Below are 21,238 nucleotides of genomic sequence, written 5' to 3'. Positions count from 1 at the left end.
TTTAGCTTGTTCACACAGGAGCAGGCTGTTGCTCACCCACCTCCATGGCAGGCGATGGATGTTGCATGCCGGGTGGTGAGGCAGAGAAAGCTGGTAACAAGCTGGGAGAAGAGCCAGATTCTTTGCTGGAATAAGACCTGCCTGTTTATTTTCCTGCGTGCTCAGAAAGTGCCACTGTGTGCCATGCTATCAGCTTAATTGCCTAAGTCTCTCTAAGTGAAGGTGCAGATGTTGGGGTTCAACATTGCATGAATGCGTCTATCTTGGCAGCAGGACACCTAGTTTTGTTTTTCTCCAGTGCACAGTATGAATACACCTCTTTCTTGACCTTCTCCATTAATTTCAGTGGATAAAGCCAAGTCTTCTGAGGGACAAGGCGTTTTGAGAGTTGGAACGAGATATCTAATCCATTACCATTAAAGCAGGTTTCTTTAAGAATTTCTTCCCCTGAAAGAGCAGGCAGTGAATAAGGGTGATGGGAAAGTCTTGTGTTCTTAACCAGATGTCCTGGTGCCTCATCACAGTCCTTCAATCCACCTGGGCACCTACTGCTCAAGTTTTTGACCAGCTGCTTCTGTGGTAACCATTGATGGGGAGCAATCTAAAAAGGCTGCAATGCGCTGGAGTGTTGCTCCCACTTTGTGTATCTTCCATCTGGGAGGTCTTCCTTGCAGCTTGGGTAGACCCTTAGCCTTGAAGCGCGAGATAGAGGAGGAGAAGGTTAAGATCGAAGAAGAAAGGCAAGTAGTTGTTTTCTATGCATAAGTGATAAGGATAGACAGTCTGGTGCAGAGCGCTGGATGTCAAGCTCATGTACAGAAGAATAGTTCATGAAGTACTCTGTGTCCGTGCCAGACACCCATTTTGTTTTTGAAAAAAAAAACCAAAAAAACAACCAACCAAACCACCCCCCCCCCCCCCCATTTTAAAAGTTCTGCTTTTTAAAATTGGGGAAAGTACCAACTTTTGGCTTTGTGCTTGTTGAAAACAATAATTTTACCTTTGGAAACGTTTCTTCTGGTACCAGCAAATCTCTGTATTTTGAGTTTTGCAGCCCAGGCTGCAATAAAATCACATAAATACTTGGAACACCCTTGGTCACAGTTATCTTGTGCATGAGAGAATTCTCTACTGCTTCACATTATTCAGCACGTCTTTATGTCTAATTGTTTTTCCCCTTCATGTGCTCTGTTCCTAAGATTAGTACAGTTTCCCTCCTCATGGATAAATAATTTAAACACCTGGACTGATTAAATGTATGCATCTGAGCTCAGAAGAATCACGATGTTTGGGTTTTATTTGATTCAAAGATTGACTTTTCTGAAGAAGATTCAAAGCAACTGAAAATAGCTTCATCACAGCAACATCAAGCATAACTTGAAACTTATTGCCATTACGTCATGGATTCTGGCAGTCTACATTTGCCTTCCCATTAGTGAAGTCTCATTGAACAATCAAGGGCTTATTGGCAACTCATTTACTTTTCCTAATTGTGTGACTTACTGGAGGGCAGGACTGTCTTTCCCTTTGCAGAATGACAGCAAAGATGTTGATGCAAAGTGGGTTTGTGTTGCACAGTAACTTGGTTGCTCTGTTGGAAGGTGTTCTGTGAAGACAGAGTTGACTGCAGAAGGTTTGAGGCAACCTCTAATGTTGTATTTGACCATGTGTTACCTGCAATGTGCCCCATACCTGGCACGGATGGGAAGATGCCAGGGTCCTTTGGGCCAAATGTGATGTCCCTGTGAAGTGGCAGGGCTCTTGGGATAGGTGGCTGCTCCAGAAGGCCTGGGCTCAGCTTGGTGGTGCCAGGAGCAGCTTCTCAGGGGTGGCAGCAGTCAGTGATGGTGTAAGGATTGCTGTCGGAGAGGTTTAGGAGTCAGGAGCTGTCAAGTTCCCCCTCTGCTGTTGCTGTTCCCACTGCTCTGGGCTCATCTAAATCCCTTGTGCTGGTGGAGGCAGATATGCCTCTTGTCACGGAGGGTGAGGGGCTGCAGCAGTACTTCTCTCTCTGGAAAAATCCTCTCTGCTAATTTTCCTTCCAAAATGTCTTTTCAAAGAGCAACAGCTCTTCTGCTTTCCTGATGTAAAGCCATACATGCTCCACGGCTGCCTGTGGAGAACTGCAATCTAGACCAACTACCTAAGGAAAGAAGTCTTTTTCCCTGATGTGAGAGCCATCTCATCGTGCATTGTGATCAGTCGGTGCTCTGCTGTTTCATCTCAGGCTGGCTGACAATAACACTCTCAGATGACTGGAGTTTCCTCTGCCTTTGTTGTAAAAAATACTCTTAGGAACTACCTTTATAGAGCAACTGCATATCTCTAGGCTAAAGTTAAACACAGCTGGAAAACATCTCTCATCTTTCACTCAAAACATCTTACATCTAGAGATTTAAAACCTCATGCCAGAAAGCTGTGGCCTAATACTTTGCCCATGATTTCCTGCTGTACTAGTGCTATTCTACAAGAACCTGTATACCTTGATTGCCCGGATCTTGTCTGTTGTGTTTGCAGTAGAAACTGTGAAGAAAACTAGTGATGTTATGAAAGTTACATTTTGCATTTTGATTCCTCCCCCCCTTTTTTTTCTCTTTTTTGTACAGTAACCTCACTGATTTGTCATCACATTAGCCCTCTATCTGGCTTTCCACCCTCCCTGATAAGCAATGCTCAGTCAGGCACCAGGCTTTCAGCAAGCCAGGACAGTTTCTGCTTGGATCCAATTACTGCTTGTCTGTTGGACCCATCCATTACCATAGCAGCAGGCAGTTTTTGTTGTTTCAGATTATCTCTTACCCTAGCCCATCACAGTTAGTTCCCTTTGCTTCTTCTAAAGCAAATCCCGTGCCTGCTTTTATCTCTTGGCATGGTTTGGGGAGAGATGTAGGTTTCCTCATTAACCCCGGGCAGGCTTCCTGACTGCTTCCCATCCAACTTCAGCTCTTGGGCCTCTTTTAAGAGCAGGATGGCTTCTCTCTCGTCTTTGCCACCTCCTGCTACAACAACACTGCTTTGATCTCCTGGGCCATGGAAACCCCCTGAGCTTTGAAACCTTACTGTCCTGCTGCCAGTCTTCCCTTCACGATCAGTGGCCTCATGAAGGGGCCAGGCTCTCTGTGCTTTACCCCACCGCTTGGTACCCTCACTCTCCTCTTTGCCCCCTCTGCCAGCACTTTCACTGTAACTTGCTGCTGTTAGTCACCTCTTTTTGGCAAAAGGCAGGGCTTGGGTTGGTTGCATCAGCTCCTCAGCTCAGTTTGCTTATCAAAAAGTATGTCTTAAAACTGTAGCAGTAGTGCTTCCTTAACCACCTGATGAGTTCCTGCAGACTATCTGTGCTGTTGGGAACACTTATGAAAGCCGTAATTTATGACTGATCTGCATTTCTATCTGCACCTGCACAACTTGCAGGAGGCCTCCATTTGTAACTTGGTCCTTATCATGGACCTTCCCTAGAGTTTGGCCCATGCGACACAATTGCAGAGGCACTTTTAAAACTGTTCTCCACTGGCTGCGTGACAGGTGATCTGGAGAACCACAGTAAAAGTAAAAATGCAGAGAGGGCTGCCTTCAGTTAATTTTTCCACTTGCTATCATGTTCTTTTATCATCACACTTTTAGGAGATGACAGTGGGTTTGATCCAGAGCGATTGATATCTGCTGTGCTGGGAGACAAAGCTGTTACGGTGACAAAGCAGCATGACAGCTAGTGATACTTAGCTTGTTCCAACTTGGGAGTGAAAAAAGGTTGAGCATCTCTTCCCTTAAGAAACTTGGCTTCCCTGCAGTATAAGCCAAGGCAGAGGGAGGGAGGAAAAATGCAAAACAGTGTAGGAAGCGCGGAAAATGGATGATACGAGAAACATTTTGAGTTCAGGCTGTTGCATCCCCACCTTGTAACTAGTTCCGCTTAAGTCACTTCTTGGCTGCCCAGATACAGCTGAAGCAAAAGAGCCCCAAAAGGATCTCTGCCACTTACTGCCTTGGGAACCTGAGCTGTTTACTTCTAGATGAACCACAGGTTTTCAGCCCAGTGTCCTTATGTTATGCGTCCCCTATGTCTGTGGGAGCTGGGACAGGTAAGACATGAGCTAGCTGTGGTAATTTCAGAGGCCAGAATCATAGAATCAACTAGGTTGGAAAAGACCTTTAAGATCATCAAGTCCAACCGTTACCCCAGTTGCCAAGTCCACCACTAAACCATGTTACTAAGGGCCTTGTCTGCAGAGTTGTTGAACACTTCCAGGGATGGTGAGGAAGCGGAAGCCTGTTCCAATGCTTGACTACCCTTTTGGTGAAGAATTTTTTCTTAATATCTAATTTAAACCTCCCCTGGCACAGCTTGAGGCCGTTACCTCTTTTCCTATCACTAGTTACTTGGGAGAAGAGACCAGCCAATTCCTCGCTCCATCCTCTTTCAGGTAGTTGTAGAGACCAATAAGATCCCCCCTGAGCCTTCTCCAGACTAAACACCCCCAGGTCCCTCAGCTGCTCTTCATCACACTTGTGCTCCAGACCCTTCATCAGCTCTGTTGCCCTTCTCTGGACCCGCTCCAGCACCTCAATGTCTCTCTTGTAGTGAGGGGCCCAAAACTGAATACAGGATTTGAGGTGTAGCCTCAGCAGTACCAAGAAAAGGGGGACAATCATTTCCCTAGTCCTGCTGGCCACATTTCTGATACAGGCCAGGATGTTCTTGGCCTTCTTGGCTGCCTGGGCACAAGCTGGCTCATGTTCAGCGGCCGTCAGCCAGCAACCCCAGGTCCTTCTCCAGCCACTCTTCCCCAAGCTGGTAGTGCTGCAGGGGATTGTTGTGGCCCAAATGCAGGAAGAAACCCCAGGAGTAGTTGAGGCTAGGCAGATGTTGCTTTTGTTTAGCCCTTGGGAAAGCCTCTTCAGAGCCTGACTGGTGCTGACACCCGCTTGTCCCTGGGGCAAGTGGTGCAGGATACTGTAGGGACACACTAATTGATTGGGGCCATGCAGGTCCAAGTTACTTAGCATTCAGGAGAGCTGTTTTGGCAAGATTTTCTCCATAAAACTAACCAAGAAGAAAGAACATCAGCATTAAGTGATTTTTTTTTTTTTTAGCCATTTGTCTTGTTTTGCTTGTAGACGTTAATGGACCTGTGTAAAAAAAATTTCAAGACCTGTTAATGGAGGGGTAGTGTTGAAGTATGGTGTGGTTATATGGAGTGACGGAAGAGAAAACCTCTTTTGGAGACTCAGCGTGTGATGATGAGAAAACCTGTTGCACTCCTACAGCAGAGGAGGACAAATGTAGCTTCTGTTTACTCTGTGCTATCTGTATTGCACATGTTAAAAATGTACATGTTATGCTTAAGAAAAATTGAACATAAATCCTGTCACATTTACTTGCTGCTAGTAAAATACATCGAATCATAGAATGGTTAGGGTTGGAAAGGACCTTAAGATCATCTAGTTCCAACCCCCTGCACATTTCCTCAGTTGGTCATCATTGTCTCATGGGAAAGTCGCACTAGTTGTATTAACTTAATGGCAGATCTGCTAATGAAGTCAGTGGGTTTGGGATTTCGCCCCATGACTTGGAAAACTTTGTTTATTCTGTTGCTGTAGGCTGAGGGGTTATAAAATGTGATTGCTTCATGCTGTCAGTTTGAAAAAGGGTAGTTGTGAGGAAGGAAAACTGAGCTGACAGAATTACCTGCCAAAATAATTAAGTGCATATCTAAATGAATATAGAAAGACAACTAAATTGCTTTTGTACAAATAGCCTTTTTTCTTTTTTTTTTTTTTTGAAGCTTGCTGAAGTGTGAAGATCCCTCTGTGAAAATAAGGTGAGCAATTAGTATTAATTGATTTGGTTTTTAATATCAGTTGGGATGAATTTGCTGAGGATTAGCATGGAAATGAATGCAATTTCAGGAGAAATTGTTTGCATTTCATCCCTTCCATGTGTAGGTTTCCCTTAAACTGCTAATGAAAGTTCAATGACTAATGAACAGTATGTTTCATTAAATGTGTGTTCAGCTCAGAATAGTTACCAAGTGTCTTTTGAGGATCCCTTTTCCTTGCTAGCCCCCTCCTTTGCTGGGTGTACAGTCTTGGATTTTACTCTTTGCTTTTTTAAGGACGTGAGCGGAGATAGTAAAATTTTTGTGTCCATTCCTACATTCCTCTTTGGAGACTATTTTGCATGGAAAGGCTGGTGTTTTTTTGTGTGTTTTGCCTTTGGTAGCAATTACTGCTGTTTGCAGTTGTGGCTTCCAGTTCAGAACAAAGCTGTTTTGTGTGCTTAGCCAGTAATAATTGTTGACAGTTGATAATGTTGGAGACCTCTCATTGTGGCTGGGAGTTGAATTATACCAACTGCTACTGAACCCAAATTGTAGGTTTTTAATTTTAGCTTCAGGGCTCCCATGCTGGAATATTCTCCTTCCTCCGGCCATAAACGAACAAAAAAGTCAGTGTTAGAGGTCTTTCCTAAACCTACCAAGCAAGACACAGAGCTGAAGTGTTGCAAAATCTGCCTAAATTTCTATTCTTACTCTTGTCTGCTCTCAGACTCTCCTGGTAACACCTAGTTATCGCATCCCATGGGGTGGTTAAACTCATTCACTTCATGTTTAAATCTGTGATATATATGTTAGGTAGAATACAGTGAGTAAGAGCAGAATTGTGGGGGGACTCTGTGTCCATATCTGTGGACCATAAGCCAGTTAAAACCCAGTTCAACCAACTGGAAACCAGCAGGCAAGGATGGCTCAGTGATGAGACCCCCAGTACTGGGGAGCTCACGGTGCCTGCACCAGCAATGTTGAGTTGCGGCTGTGGACAAGGCCTTGGCCGTAAATCTTCCTTGCTTGTAGCTTTGAATGAGGTAACTGGTGTTATCTGGTCATTTTTCAATTTATTTTCTTGGTTAAATCTTCATGAGCAGGACGGTATGAAAATGAATGTGTCATTATTAACAAATGTCCAGGAATGCTTTTTGCTCAGAAGTGATTAGGAGATTAAGTAATGGATTAATTGTAATTATTTCAGCAGAACCCTCCTGCCGTGTGTAGGCACAAGGCATGTGTCCTCTCTGAAAGGGTTGTGTCTGGGGTTTGCTCACGAGGGGCTGTGGGAGGGGTATATGCGTGTTGTTTTACTTTGGAGAATTATTTGTTGGCAATTCCCGTTTTCATCCTTGTTTCCCAAATTAAACCTGTTTAGCTTTCAACTTTGAAATCTGTCTGAAGTTTTTACTTCTGCATGTGGAAATGTTTGTTGGCAAAATGTGATTTCAGGGAAACGTTCTTTTTGTATCAGGGGAAGGAGCTTGTGAGAATGATATAGCAGTTTCCCTTTGGTCACTTGTGAGTGTCTGGAGTTACCTGCTGGGCATGAGTTGAAGGTAAGCTCAAAACTGGATGAAAGATGTGGTTCTTGGTGCAGCCTCCTCTTCCTGTGGGGTCTCGTGAATACACTCTCACATGGTATTTGATCTTTCTCTTCCATGAAATATATCTGTGGAAGGCTACTAAATAGTGCCAGATCCTTCTGTCTTAGGGATCAGTGTAAGGTCAGGGCAGCTGCTACTGACTCTCATATCCTTGTGAGTGTATTTTGGGGCAACAAAGAGTGGGTCCTCTAATTTAGAGATACGCAAATGCTGATTCTCCTCTCATTTGATTTCCAATAGTCTTGCACCAGGTTTTGTGATGGTTGCATGAATTTCTTTCTGGATAATGTGAACTTGAATTTTAGCAGTGTTATCGTATACATCATCTCTCTTGGGTGTCTGTTATGTGTGAGGCTTGCAATGGGTCAGGGAAAGGCTTGGATGGTATTAACCAGCAGTCATCAGTTTAGTTGATGTCCAAATTGATGGTGTAGGTGGTTTGGGTTGGTTTTTTTTTTTTCGTTTGTGTTTTTTTTTTTTTTTTTTTTTTTTTTTGGCTCAGGTCAAGGATGAATTAATTTCTATGTTAAAAGCTCAGGCATAGCTCTGCATTCACGGCTTTGTGAAGACAGTCACTGAAGCATGTGACCGCAGAGGTACTTAGTGGTTCACTAATTACATTACTCACTTCAGCTTGCTTGGGCCATCTGTGGTTAACACACTGCTGGCTCCGTAGCAGGGCATTAAGGTTTGATGGCTGTAGATGTTGCTCACACAGTTCTGTCATGCCCGTGCTCAGAAGAGCTGGGCTTCAGCTGTCTGTGTGGCCCCTACAAAGAGCCACCCTTTGATAGGGAGGTGTGGGACAAGTCTCCAAACATACCGTTTGTAGGTGCTCCAAGCTTGTAGGAAGAAGCTGGGTATGAAAAAGTTTGCAAAATGCTCATGAAGTGTTAAGACTTCAGACAAAGACTGGTGGTTTACTGAGGAAGCTCAATATCTTTTCTATATTTGTTTGCCTACTGGCCAGGCAGTCACTATGTCTTGTGTGCAAGTGTGCCTGGCCACTGCCAGCTCTGGAAAAGTGATGGGACATAAGGTGAGGGAACAAAATCCAGCAAAGAAACATGAGAAAGCTGCTATGGGAGCCCTCTGGTAAAAATGTCCCTGAGCAAGTGCAGTTAGTGGCAGCTGGGGGGTGTGTGTCTTGGAAGTTGTGCATGTATATTATATAAATAAGGTCTTCTGAAATTACAAAAACATCCCTGGCTGTACCTTGGTTTCTGTCTATGTTAAGTTAGAAAACACACTCTGTTCTTAACAAAGCAGACCTTGTTAAAACAAAAGCTGTGAGGACGGGTGTCCTTAGATTAAACCAAGAGCAACAACGTACCTGTTTGGTGTTCAGATGCAGATGTGAAGCCAAATGCTTGACTTAGCTGAGGGATCCCACACATCATCCCCTCCCTTACCTTTTCTCCCCATTGCAGGGTGGGATCTGCCCTGATGTCCTCCACCTATTGCCTTGTCCGAGGGATGAAAGAGGTTAGGGGACAGTTAGAAGGCATCTGGAGAATGTGACGAATTGAGGGTGGGGGGTCTCCCAGTTGTGTTTGGCTGTTGTATGCATTTATTTATGTATTTAAACTAAGAATGCCAAAAGACACTCTCCCCTCCTTTCCCTTCCTGGAAAAGAAGAAAAAACATCCTTCAGAAGGGACCCCCCAGGGTATGATAGATAAGCTGTCTGCATTTCTGTGGCAGAGAGAGGTCTCCTTCCCTTAGCCCCTACCCTGTGTAGGCCCTTATCTGTTCCCTGTCTGAGCGCTAGCACTGTCTGGTTTTACTGACATTTTTAAAGAGAACTAAACTGTTGGTCAAGTCTCACAAAGCCTCCTGAGGCAGATGGATGTGACTGTGGCTGTGGCTGCTGGGGTCCAAAAATGCTGGAGGGCTTCTCCTGTCCTGTCCCTGGTTTTGTATGGCATGTGTGTCAGGGCAAGTACAGGCTGCTGTTGAAAGGAAAAGCAAGTCCTCTGCAAGTGCTCTTCCTCCTGCTGGACACCTGATCACCAGGTAGGTGAGCTTGCACGCTGGCTTGCACACTTGCTTACTTGTTGCTGAGCTCCCGTGGCTGTTTCTGGCCTTGGCTCCCCTGGTTTGTTTTCTTGATTTGGTCTTATGTTGCTGTGGAGCTCAGACATGAAATAAGGGCTTGCCAGGGTAATACCTACTCTCTCTTTGTCTAGGATTGTTCCATTCAAATGGAGTAGTCTTACAAGATGAATGACTTTTTTTTTTTTTTTCCGTCAGCACTTTGCTGTTGCCTCCTTTTGTCGTCCAGTGGGAGCAGGAGAGGCAGCAGAACCTTGTGCTTAAGAACAAACTTTCAGCTTGGTGCAGCTGTAGAAGCAAATACATACCTTTTTTTGCAGAATACCCAAATAGTCTTGAAATATGGGAGGAGAGGAAATTATGCTTCAGGTTGCTCCTTGTGCTGGAAGTGTGGGAGAACATTTTTGGGCCTGGGTCTTGCCTGTTTGCTTCATCCTGGAGTGTAGGGGGAAAAGGGTGTTGATGGAACTCTGTACCAGAAACAGAAAAGACCATTTTTCTAGAACAATTTGAGCTGTGCCCTGTTGGCATGCTGTAAGGGGCAGCAGCAGTAGTGAAAGCACAGTTTTGCTGCCAGTGGAGAGAGCCCTCAGGATCCATGCCAGTTGAAATCTTAACAGAGGTCTGTGGGGGAGATGGGGGCACCCTAATGGGAATCATCATGCGACGGAATTGGGAATGGCAGCACATGAAATGCCTTGGGAGATCTGGCTGCTGCAGATGCTCGAGGTCTCTGGAGTCAGTGAACAACTGAGTCTCAGTCCGCCGGGAGGTAATTTATTCCTTCTTTTGATGGACAGGAGAGGGAGAAGCTCATGAATGGTGCCTCCTGGCAAGAGGGAGTGAGCAGCAGCGTAACACAAGCATCTCGGGCTGGGGATCCTGCTCAGCGACTTGCACAGCCCAAGGGTTGTGGTCTGTGACAACCAGCAAAAGCAGCAGCCCTGGGGGGAGCTCCGGAGGCTTCATTTTGACACTGGGGAGCTGTGGCCAGCAATGTGAAGCAGATGTACCCAAATGATGCCAAGCAGGATAACAGCACAGGTCCAGGTGGATCATCAGGTGTGTGCAAGGGAGAAGGAGGCTGCTTGAGGAAGCGTATAGACCTGCTCTAAGGTGAGGTGTCCTGACCCTGCCAACCAGGCAGATAAAAAGGATTGACAGCGAACTGGATCTGCTGGTGCGGGCAGAGCTTGGTGAGGGACGAGGGTCAGAGGTCTCTGAACTATACAGCCTGTAAGCCAAGAGCAGGCATGTTTATGTCAGCAGAATCTAACACATCTTCAGGGGCTTTCACTCATGACTGATAGTAGTAAATGTTGCTCTCTTAGATCTGCCCAAATCCTTGTTGACAGAAGGAATGCTCAGATTTCTTGCCTTACGCCTCCTCTGCTCTAGCACACCCTGCATGCATAGACTGAGGGTGACCCATTTATCCAGCTTTCCTTTGGGCCACTGATAACCCTTTAGGTGTTGGGGCTGGGAAGCCTCCTGTTGGGTTTCAGTTCCTCTCTTGAATAGGAAAGGCTCATTTGAAGAAGTATTTTTAAGCCTCCAGCTGCCAACCCAGGGAGTCTTACTGTGTTGCTGCTGAGTGGGGACCTTCTGAAGACGTTTGTATTATGTGACCCTATTTGTACACAGACATGGTTTTCAGCTGGAAGGATGCTATCTGCTAAAGCTGCTGAGAGCACACCCTGTGGTGGATCGAGGGAGGAAAATTGTGGAAGCGATGAGTGTTAAACATAATGTCTGCGATGGCCAGCAGTCTCTCTTTTGGGCTGGTGGGTATCCTTAAAAAGATGTATACCTTCTGTCAAGCTGAAGCTGGAAATCGCTTATTTTTTTGTACTTTAAGGGGTTTTTAAGGAAGCAATAGTATCATTAAGCATTTTGAAACTTACCCAGGAGTGCTGGCCTGCCTGAAATCTGCATATGGCTTTTCTAGCACCAGTGTGCTCATTAGCAGATGTGCTTAGCTAAGCATCTCTCCTCATGTCACTAAATTATTTTCTTGGTCTCAGCTGTCAGTTGTACCTGAGTGGTGGAACTGCTTCCTTTAAAAGAGACCTGTGCCAAAAATTGCTTGGTGCTGAATCTGCAGTAAGAGAAGACTGGGTACAGTCTGTAGGAATTAGTGAGAGAAGACTGATTAATCGTACAGTTATTGCAGGTGACGAACAACAGGAGAAGAGTAAGATTGGAAATGCTAAACTGCACAAAGGAAATCAGCAGGTCTTAATGTGGCATATGTGTGTTTCTGAGATGGGGAGAAGAATCTGTGCTCGACTTGTTTTCTTTCAACGTCTGCTTTGGTCTTTGTGAAAAGAAATAATTTAATCACCATTACCTCAATGTTAGCTTTAAATGTGGTGTTAGTGAGGTTTTCAGGTGTTAAGATGACCTTTGTTTCTGAAGCTCTTGGGAAGACAAGAACTTAGAAGTGTCTGTCTTCGCCCAGCATGGGTTGGCAACTCTGGAGTTGTAGTCGTGGACATAAAGAACAAGTTGTCCCAATGTGATGATCTGAGACTCAAGTTTTACAGAAAATAAATTTTTTCATTTTTGGTTTTTTTTATTATTTTTCTAGTATGTCTGCACTTCATTTTCACTTCATGTTGCCTAGGCATTTATCGAAGTGCAGTCTTAACCTGAATAATATCCAGACGGGGTATTATACCATCTTTCTATATATATATATATATGCCACCTTCCCCTTTCCCTCTTCTTTCCTTCTCCTCCTCCATTTGCCATGGTTATGGATCTGCCAGCATTAGAGCAGTGCATGTGCGAATCTGTAGAAGACCTTCTCTCTCCCAGAAGCTCTGGTGTTCTGAGTTGTCCTCCTCCACCCATGTTGCATGCTGTGTTTCATAAGGCCTGTTGTCTGTTTTCACTCATGCATGGTAGTCATAATCATCTCCTTAATAAATGTGGGTACTTAAAAGTGTTTATACCATCAAAGTGTCTGATGCAAATGTACAATCTTCTCTCAGCACATCCTTCCTTTCCTTGAGTACCTTACAGCCTCCTTGAGATGGTGGGAGGAATTGTACGTGAAATGCTTTTTATCTTTGTAGGAGAAGGTGCCTGAACCTGTTTGTACTTCAGGGGCAGGTACTATACCTCCTTCTTTTATCCACGTGAAAGACCTGCTTTTCTTCTTTTATTTGCAGGATGCTTTGGTCTTTCCCTTTGCTTGGTGGTGTCACATGCCACACAAAATAGGAAGATGTCAGAAATAGAGGAGAAACAAGTGTGTGTGGTGTTGTTTTGTTCTTCCCTGCGCTTGACTGTGGCAAGTAAATGAATCTCCAATCTGTAGCAGTATCTGGCCACTCAATGCTTGCCTGATGAATTTTAACCAGTGTGAAATTGAAGATAACATGTGTTGAGAAGCGTCACTTGCTTCTCACCCTGTGGGTAAGGGTGGGGGATGCCCCCCTGTGCCCCGGAGCATGGGTGCAGCACCACACGCGCTGGGCTTTGGCAAGGCTCTGAGGTGCCCCAGCCTACTGCCTGCCAGTTGCACTGGCTGACACTGTAAGAAGAAAGCATCAACACATACAGGACAGGTTTTATTGAGGGGGGGATGTTTTTGCTGTAATTCACTACCATGCCATTTCCAGTCTCGTCTTTGCAGGAGGTGCTCTTTTCCCTCTGCATGTACCCTGTCTGCTAGTTGCTTTCCTTCCAGGGATTCTTGGTGCCTGTTGCCTTCCCTCCCAATCTTTAGATGGGAAGATGTGGAAGAAAATTGATACTTTTCCTCTCTCTTACCAAGTGCTGACAGCTGAATGCTGCTGTAACAGCCTCTTTTTTGAGGCATTAAAGGTGACTGGAAAAGGTAAAGGAATTAGGAAGTGCCAAATTCTATCTGTCTCCCAGATTAAGTGGAGCATATTTCTTGCATATGCTATTGCATATTTAAAGACTGGGATGATAATTGTTGATGGTTTGACTTGGTGGCATATTGAGATGGAAGATTTGGCTGAGTCTGTAATCTTTAATGCTTCTGTGGGACACACTGTTCCTAGCTAATGCAAGCTCAAAACTGAGGTCACACTGTGCAGTGCCATAAAACAGTCCTGGCTTGGTGTGAGTGGGTAGGACAGTTGATATCGATGGAGTTCCTCCAGTTTGCCAACAAAACTTAATCTAGCCTTAAATCTTGTCTTTCAAGTTAGATACAGCAGTGTCACTCATCAATAGATGCTTTCCTTTAAAATTGCTTCTGTAGTGCTTGGTGGAAGAAGATAATTTTTACCCTTCTAAGCTTTTGAAGAGATTTAATAAATTTGTCTTATGTTAACCCATGCCGATACTTTCTCTATTTGAAATACTGTTTCTCCCAACTGAGATTAAAATGATGAATTTCCCAGTCTCATTTAACTTAAAAATGTTCTAAATTCCAGGGGCTGAAAGTGTGCGGCATTGCCAGAGGAGACTGAAGTACTTGTGTAGCCTTTGTGCAGAGAAAACATTCCAAAGCAATGGAGAGTCATTTTGTGTAACTTCTTTTTATAGAGTAAGATAAAACTTGTAGAAATCCTCAAGAGAATTTAAACATAATGCCTATCCATCCGACTATATAGCTAAAGCTGCAGTGATGTCAAAGTGATTGTCAGAGCCTGGTTTCTTCCTTCAGATTCCTCAAAGGTTTGTTCTGATATTTGGGTCTGTTTTAGTCTCCCTGTCTTGTTATCAGAGTCCTGCTGCCACTTAGCTCTCTTTGTACTTGGGTTGTAATACCTGCTTCCACTCCAGATGCCTAAAGTAAACCTGCTGCTACTTCTGTTCAAGTAGTGTCCTTAGTTGGGTTTTTTTTTGGAGGTAAATATAATCTGGCATACTCTCAGTATTTATTTGTGTTAATGTGGCATCAGGCTAGTGATCCAAAGGCCCATTGTGCTTAAGCATTTCATGTAAAATAGCCCCTGTCTCACAAAGAGAACACTAATAAATGAAGCATCTAAGGTTGTGAGGATGCTGCTACCCCATGGTTCTGTTTCACTGCTTGCAATACTAGGTAATAGCTGTGATGGGCTGCAAGATCCCTGTTAGACTTTATAATGAGAATAAGGGAGTCAGCTGCTTATACTGGGTACTTCTGTTATCCGCCACGGTGAGTGAAACTTGTAGTGGTACCTGGAATGTGGCTGCTGCTCCAGGTGTTGCGGCCAGCCCCAGCGAGGGCACAGGAGACTAAAGGCAGCCGTTTGCCTTGCCTGCAGCTGATGTGGGTTTGCATGGCCCCATGGATGTCAAGGGGTTTGGTGCACACCAGAGTCCATGTGCCTTGTGGTCTCAGTGGAGCTTTTTCTACGAAAGGAAATGGGTTTTGGTTGTTTGGGTTTTTTTCCCCTGATGTCTGTTGAAAATGCAGCTGGTGGTCCCTTCAGTTCTGGAAAGCTGGTCTTGGAAAGAGACTAAGCTTTCTTAAAATAGCTAATTAAAAATGAATTTAAGCTTGCCTGTGTGAGAAACCAGCCAGCCTAACTGTAATAGGATTGTTCTGGCTTGTTTTAATTGTGCTGATCTAACTTGTGTGAATGCTTTAATACAGGGTAACATTTGGGAGCAGACTTCTCTCTAAAACCTGCAGTCAAACCAACCTGTTGTGACTGTTTGAACCCTTCCTTGATGCCTGGTAGCTTTGAGACCTACTAGCAGTTATGAGTGATCTGGGTAGCAAAGAACGTTTCTCATGCTCATTCTTACTAGTCCTTGCTGCTTGTGCTGTGGACCTGAATGTCTTTGCACTGCGGATGACCCACATTGGGGGTAATGATAATAATCTTTTGTAAATATTTTAAGTCAGGCGTTACTCATGCATACAGTATTTAATTTTATTTATTTATTTTACTCAGTGTTGAGAGCAGAAAAGTCAAACACCCAGAAGTTCAGAGGAAACCCTGCTTGAAGACTGCTTGTGTGCATTCATCACAGCGGTCTTAAGTAAATAGTATGCAATTGTGTAGTGAGTTTATTTAATTAGTTTTTCTTCCTAGGACCTTCATTCAGGATGTTTTCTTTTAGCAAAGAATTAAAAGATTATTTTTTTTAAATGTCCTAATGTAACCTCCAAAGAATATTTTAAGCAGCAGTTTGTTGGGGTTCCCCCCCCCCCTTTTTCCATATGAAAGTATTTTGTGCAGAAGTAGTAGGACATATCTTTGATGGGTTGTTGTTACTGTGTTTTGCCTCTCTTTTGGCTTTAGGGAATTACTGTTGCTCTCCCTTCCTTGGCTGTGGGAATTCCCTTTAGAAATGATTTAGATGCTGGGGGAATTTGGGCTGTGCTCCATGTCAAATCTTTGGCTAGAAAGAAGGTTGTCCTTCTACCTAGTAAATTCCTGTCCTATAAGCAAAGAGATCAGTACTAACCCCAAAGTCTTAAAGGAAGGAGGGCCTGAGTGAGCATCTCACTGATGGGAGAAGCTTTCAGCGTCTTCCGTGAGGAGCAGCCTGGCTCTGTGGCCAGGAATGCTGCCGGGAGAGCTTAAACAGGGCCTCTGTTGGTATTTTCCCCTATGGGGTTTAGATCAAACTTTTGATGTAACAGTGTTGGAAATTGGGAGGAAAAGAAAAAATAAGGTAAACCCCCCCCAAACACTACCTCCGAACACTTCACTGCAAAAATATTTGACTTTAAAGGTTTGGTTTAAGCCTTGGCTTCTGAGCCTCTTTCAAATCACATGTGTTGCTGAAACCGGTTCACAATATTTATAGAGTTTTGCCACTGAATTTGCTGTGTGTGAGAGGGAATCCCTTTCTTTTTCCACTGCGAATGAATTGCTATTAGGTCGGTTCTCCTTTTTATGGAAGGTTTGCTTCAAAAGACTAAAAGTATAAATTCTCTATCTGATATTTGACTTGAATGGGTACACTGCTAAAAAATTAATGGAATGGAATAGCCTGCATGATGATTTCTCTTCTGATGTGAAGAAGTTTAATGTTCTTCTTTTCTTTTTAATTGCCTGGCAAGCTTTCTTCTTAATTATCCATGTATCTATCTCGCTTTTCTTTTTTTCCTTTGCATCCAGTTTCCTCAGATCCTGGTGCTTGTAGTGGGGTTAGCAACTTTACTCTGCCAGCATTGGCATTGCTTTTAAGAGATCCGGCTGGGCCAGCTGCTGACGTGTTTAATACGGCTCTGTACGTTTGATGTCTGTGCTGATAACCTCGGGCAGTTCGGGTTGCTTCAGCTATATAGAAATGGAACTGAAATAAAAAGTTTTCATACTTGAAGACAGTTTTCTACACTGGAGGTAGAAGATTTCCAGTCTTTTTTTCCTGTGCTGTTGGTGTGACCTTTGGTTGTCTACTGCCACACCACGAGCAGCTACGTTGGCTTTGCTGCCGGTCATTGTGGGAATGGGCAGCAGACCCACACTGGGAGTCTGAAAGACATCCAAGGCAGCCCTAGGTAAGGGGTGATAGGTGGCATTGCTGCTGCCCTGAGCCACCCCTCTGAAGATCCCAGGAAGGGTAGCAGGCAGCACTCCCATGGGGAGCAGTGTGGCCCCTCATGGGTGCTCCTGGAGAGAGGTGGTACTTGGCCGAGGAAAGGGAGAAGGGGCAGCATCTCTGACTTTACGGGGTTGCCCACTTCTCTCCCTTCATGTGCACACACTGATTTTTTTTCCAGGGAATAATGAGGACAGGGCAGAGGCAGTTTTTATATCACTTTGCAACAGAGTTTTATTTCCCGTGGGCAAAGCCAAATGGTAAATACCTTTTAGATTGCAAAGAAACATTAATTACTGTAGCATATTCTTCTCTTTGGCTCGGCTCTTGCCATTTTAAAAGCCTACGTACAGCATTTTCCATAGCTTGGATTTGTTTGTGTGTGAAGTCAGCTATATAATTAAAACAAATATGTTTTCCAGCAAAATGTTTTCCCTTAAATAAGTACTGTCTATAAGTGGGTAAAAATAAGTAGTGTCTTTGCTGAGGTTCTTTTTTTTCTTTGAAGCTTTTTTTTAATATACCTAATTGGCAATTTCCAATATTATTCTTTGTAATTGTTTTGTGGTCATTGTCTGCTCTGGTTTGGAAACGCTCATTAGGAAGAAAAGCACTTGATCCCCAGCTGAAGAGTGGTATTTATCATGTGTTATGCGATGGTGAGAGTGGTTTGCAGAAGGTGTTTTTGCTGCTTTGGGTCCTGTTGCTAACAAAAGTGGTACTGATGAGGAAATTGCTTTTTTCCTGTCTACCGTGCTTGAGCAGTTTGTGTATGTGGTGCTTGGAAATGGAGGACTGTCTCGGGTTTTGGCTTTCTGAGTTGGAAGGCAGGTGGCTTTGCAGCAGCACCCTTCCTTCTAGAGGACCTGACACAAAGCTTGGGGCAGCAATTAGGATGGCAGCGCTATTGCTGCATTCAGGCTGAACAGGCAGCTCAGTGGGTCTCAGCAAATGGGTGCCCACGTGGTTGGGATTATCTGGTATTAAATGAAACAACAAACATGCAGACAAAATCCGGGTGTTCTGTGTGTCATTTACTACTTGCACATCTCAAAAGCTTACATGGTGCCGTGGCAGGTCAGAGGACTGTATGGCACGTCCATGTGTGTGTAAATAGTCCCATTAGGTTGTTAGGCTTGTGCACTGTGAATGGGAGGTGAGGATGTTTTGCAGGAGTGGGGTCTGATTTAAACCAGGCTTCACAGAACAGTTTTGCAGAATGCTCTGTTGGCAAGGCTGCGTGGAAACATCGTTATTCCCTGCTGCCTCCTGGGGTGCCTGGGCAGGCATGTACCCCAGCAGGCTGGCTGGTTTGGTGTCCCTGGCTGAGGAAGAGACTAAGGAAGGAGCTAAGTCAGTCCTTGCAGGAGGACTGCTTGGGAGGCATGCTCTGGCCCTGCTGCAGTGGGGATCTGCCGGCGTGGCTAGGGGCAGCGGCAGCACTTGCCTATGGCAGCTCTCTGGAGACAGGGGCTGCAGTCTGTGTGCAATGTGGGCACCTGGGACATGGCTGCAACTCTTGGGGCCTTCAAGAGGAGGCACATCTACAAATAGTAATAGACCTGCCTTTGGGGGAGCTTTTTGATTTCCTCAGTGCTGCAGTGATGTTTATATGCAGTATGCCATTTGAGGTACACCTTAGTTGTTCACTTTTCACACTCATTCCATATTTTATAGCATCTTCATGCTGATATCAATTTGAGCTGCATCTCCTATAAAATTACATAGTTCATTCCAACTGAAAACCAAGAGCTTCATTCAGCTCCCCTCTGGTCATCAAGCTCACTGGAACTGTGTCATATTGGAGATACAGAGATAAGCTTCTTTGGGTATGGCACTGAAATACCAACTGCAGTCCTGCTGAAGATTTGGGCATCTGCTTAACTCAATGCACATGGTGTGTAAATACAGACCATGCATCAATATGTAAAGCCAAGCACGTGCCTTGGCTATGTGAGACTTAAACCATCAGATGCAATGTGGAATAACCTGAACTGAAATGGAAAAAGTAACTATGTTTTCATTATATCTACTGGATATGTTACAAGAAACAAACTGTGGGTTTTAAAAACCGACTATTCCACAACAGTTACATTTCTTTTGACACTCAGCTACATACCTCTGCATGTATGTCTGTAGACATTTTGGAAACTCTAGTCTCTGAACTGTGTTCATGGAGCAGCCACCCATCAGGAATTGACCTGGGGTGCTACAGAGCTAAAGGCATGAATTACGACAGCCTGCGAGACATGGATCCTTAATTGAGGTTTCTCATCCTTTGTGCGTCAGCAGCAGAAGGGGACTTACCAGTTGGTTGGATTCATGAAGACAGCGGGTTCACAGAGATGGGCACACAAGGAAGAGAGACCAGACGGAGCAGTTCTTCTTGTTCCTGCTATCCACATTCTCAATCTTTCCAGAGCCTGCTTTTTCAGCAACAAACATGCCCGTGCTGTTACTTGGCTTGGTGGTTTTTGTCTTGCCAAGTGAAGAACTGATCCTAAAAGGCTCCTGTGGAGTACTGCGACGAGCCTCCCCCTGTTCCCTCTGTAGGGAAAGGTTGTGCATACTTTTAGCACAGCCCCCACTGACTTCACTGAGACATGAGGGTGCTTGGGAGCAGGGGGCAATCTAGCCCTAAAACTTTCCTCTAGTTTGTGTGTTGTTATTTTTGGCTGTGCAGAATCAGAAAGGTCACATATATTAACCTTATCTTCTTTGCTTCATTTCAACGTGGCTATTACCCTTTCTGCAATCTGGCTGCCTGGCCAAATATGCTACTGCTTGGGACATGTCTGTTTCTTGGTCTTTTTGAGTAACTGTATAGATCATTTTCCTACCATCGTCTCAGCCCAAATATCCCTTTGAAACTGGGCAAACCAGTGGCTGAATATAGGGGAAAAAGATCCTTTTACTCTTGTAATGGGTTCTGATATTAACTGCATCGGTGGGCTGTCAGAGATGGGAAGAAGTTGCCTTTGAAACAGTCATCATAATCCCTGTGACCAATTCAGATGCTGCTTTCCTATTGAAACAAGAAACAAACTTTCAAGAATCCTTCCTTTCTGAGCTAATGCAAAAATGTTTGTGGCTGTAGTATGTGTTACAGTATGTACATCAGGGCTCTGCTGTAAATACAAGGCCGAATTCCGTGGTGGCGTTGATCATCCCATCTTCCTCCCTGACTCTCAGCCCCTCAAGTGAATTATGCCTCGTGTTCAGTGCAGGACCATCTGTTTCCCTGTATGTTCTCTCTTTTCCTGCAGCCTGATTTGAATGCAAAGGTGAGTCTAAATACATATGACGAGGAGTGCTCTTTTGTGTTTCAAACAGCTTGTTTTCCACGGAGGAGCCAAGCCATATAAGAAACACTGGGTTCTTAGCTGTCCTGCAAATGTGCTCCTGGTGACAGAGTCAGGGGATTATTTGGAGCAGAGTTGAGGGGCACCCGAATTTTGGGATTAATTTGGCACCTCAGACATACAGGTCTCTTGTGACCAGGCCTGAGCAGCTTTTCGAAGATGCTGAAATCTGTATTACAACCTAGCACAGATTTCACTGTACTTTACAATATGACTGCCAGGTAGCCACCACCCCCACCCCTTGTTCGTGCAGAGGAGAGAGATGTTGCTGCTATCTAGTTTTTTTTGTGTTATCTCCTCTTACACTGTAAATGTTAATTTAATTTCCACATTTAGAGACCTTAATTAATTATGAATAAAATCATTTGTATGAATCTGAGCTGAAAGGTGATGGATTAATGGCTGTCTGGAAACGTGAAGATGCTTTACCAGAAAGGATTCAGCACAGTGTGAATCCCTGCGTGCATCCCTGTGACATGGAGTGGGAGAAGGAGGAGGATTTCCATCCCCTAGCGTCCTGGGGAGACTGGCACAAGGGAGAGGACAAGGAAAATGCTAGCTACCATGTGGTGAGATGATCAGGGCACTAGTTTGCTGGAAACCACTCTTGGTAGGGTTGATTTTCACCAAGGCTTCCCTGCCATCTGCACACCCTGAGTTGCATGGGTGCAAGAGCACCCTGCAGAATGCAGGGTCTGGCACATAGGATGCAGATGGAAGGAGGAGTTATCATCTCTGGCAACAGCATGGGCTTTGGCCAGCCCACAGCTCCTGGAGTAGCATGTATACCCATCTCTGTTCTGCTGTGGAAGAGGGAAGAGGTCTTGTGCATTTCTCTGCCTCCTCGGCTGCCCCAAGCCCCTCCCCAGACTCAACTGCCTGGTCCTTGCTTGTGTTGAGCTGAGTAAGTTCAGGCTCC

The 21,238-nt window shown here is 44.6% G+C and overlaps 1 protein-coding gene across 13 annotated transcripts in view; it reads left to right on the top strand.

Moving 5' to 3' along the window:
- Nucleotides 1-21,238, top strand: part of TIAM1 (TIAM Rac1 associated GEF 1) — a 191,875-nt gene that overhangs the window by 4,532 nt on the left and 166,105 nt on the right. Inside the window, exon 2 of one of the 13 annotated variants that reach the window (XM_030477421.1) lies at nt 5,787-5,822. The exons of 10 other annotated variants lie outside the window; for them this stretch is intronic. The gene's annotated coding sequence lies outside the window, so the exon portion shown is untranslated. Of the gene's footprint in view, nt 1-5,786; nt 5,823-7,361; nt 7,385-21,238 lie in introns of those variants that run through there. 2 more of the 13 variants (XM_030477427.1, XM_030477423.1) reach the window with 2 other exon arrangements.

Source organism: Strigops habroptila, chromosome 2, assembly GCF_004027225.2.
Source record: "Strigops habroptila isolate Jane chromosome 2, bStrHab1.2.pri, whole genome shotgun sequence".
In the NCBI taxonomy this organism is placed as follows: Eukaryota; Metazoa; Chordata; class Aves; order Psittaciformes; family Psittacidae; genus Strigops; species Strigops habroptila.
Note: the sequence above shows the minus strand (reverse complement) of the source record. Positions and strands in the feature narration are given on the sequence as shown.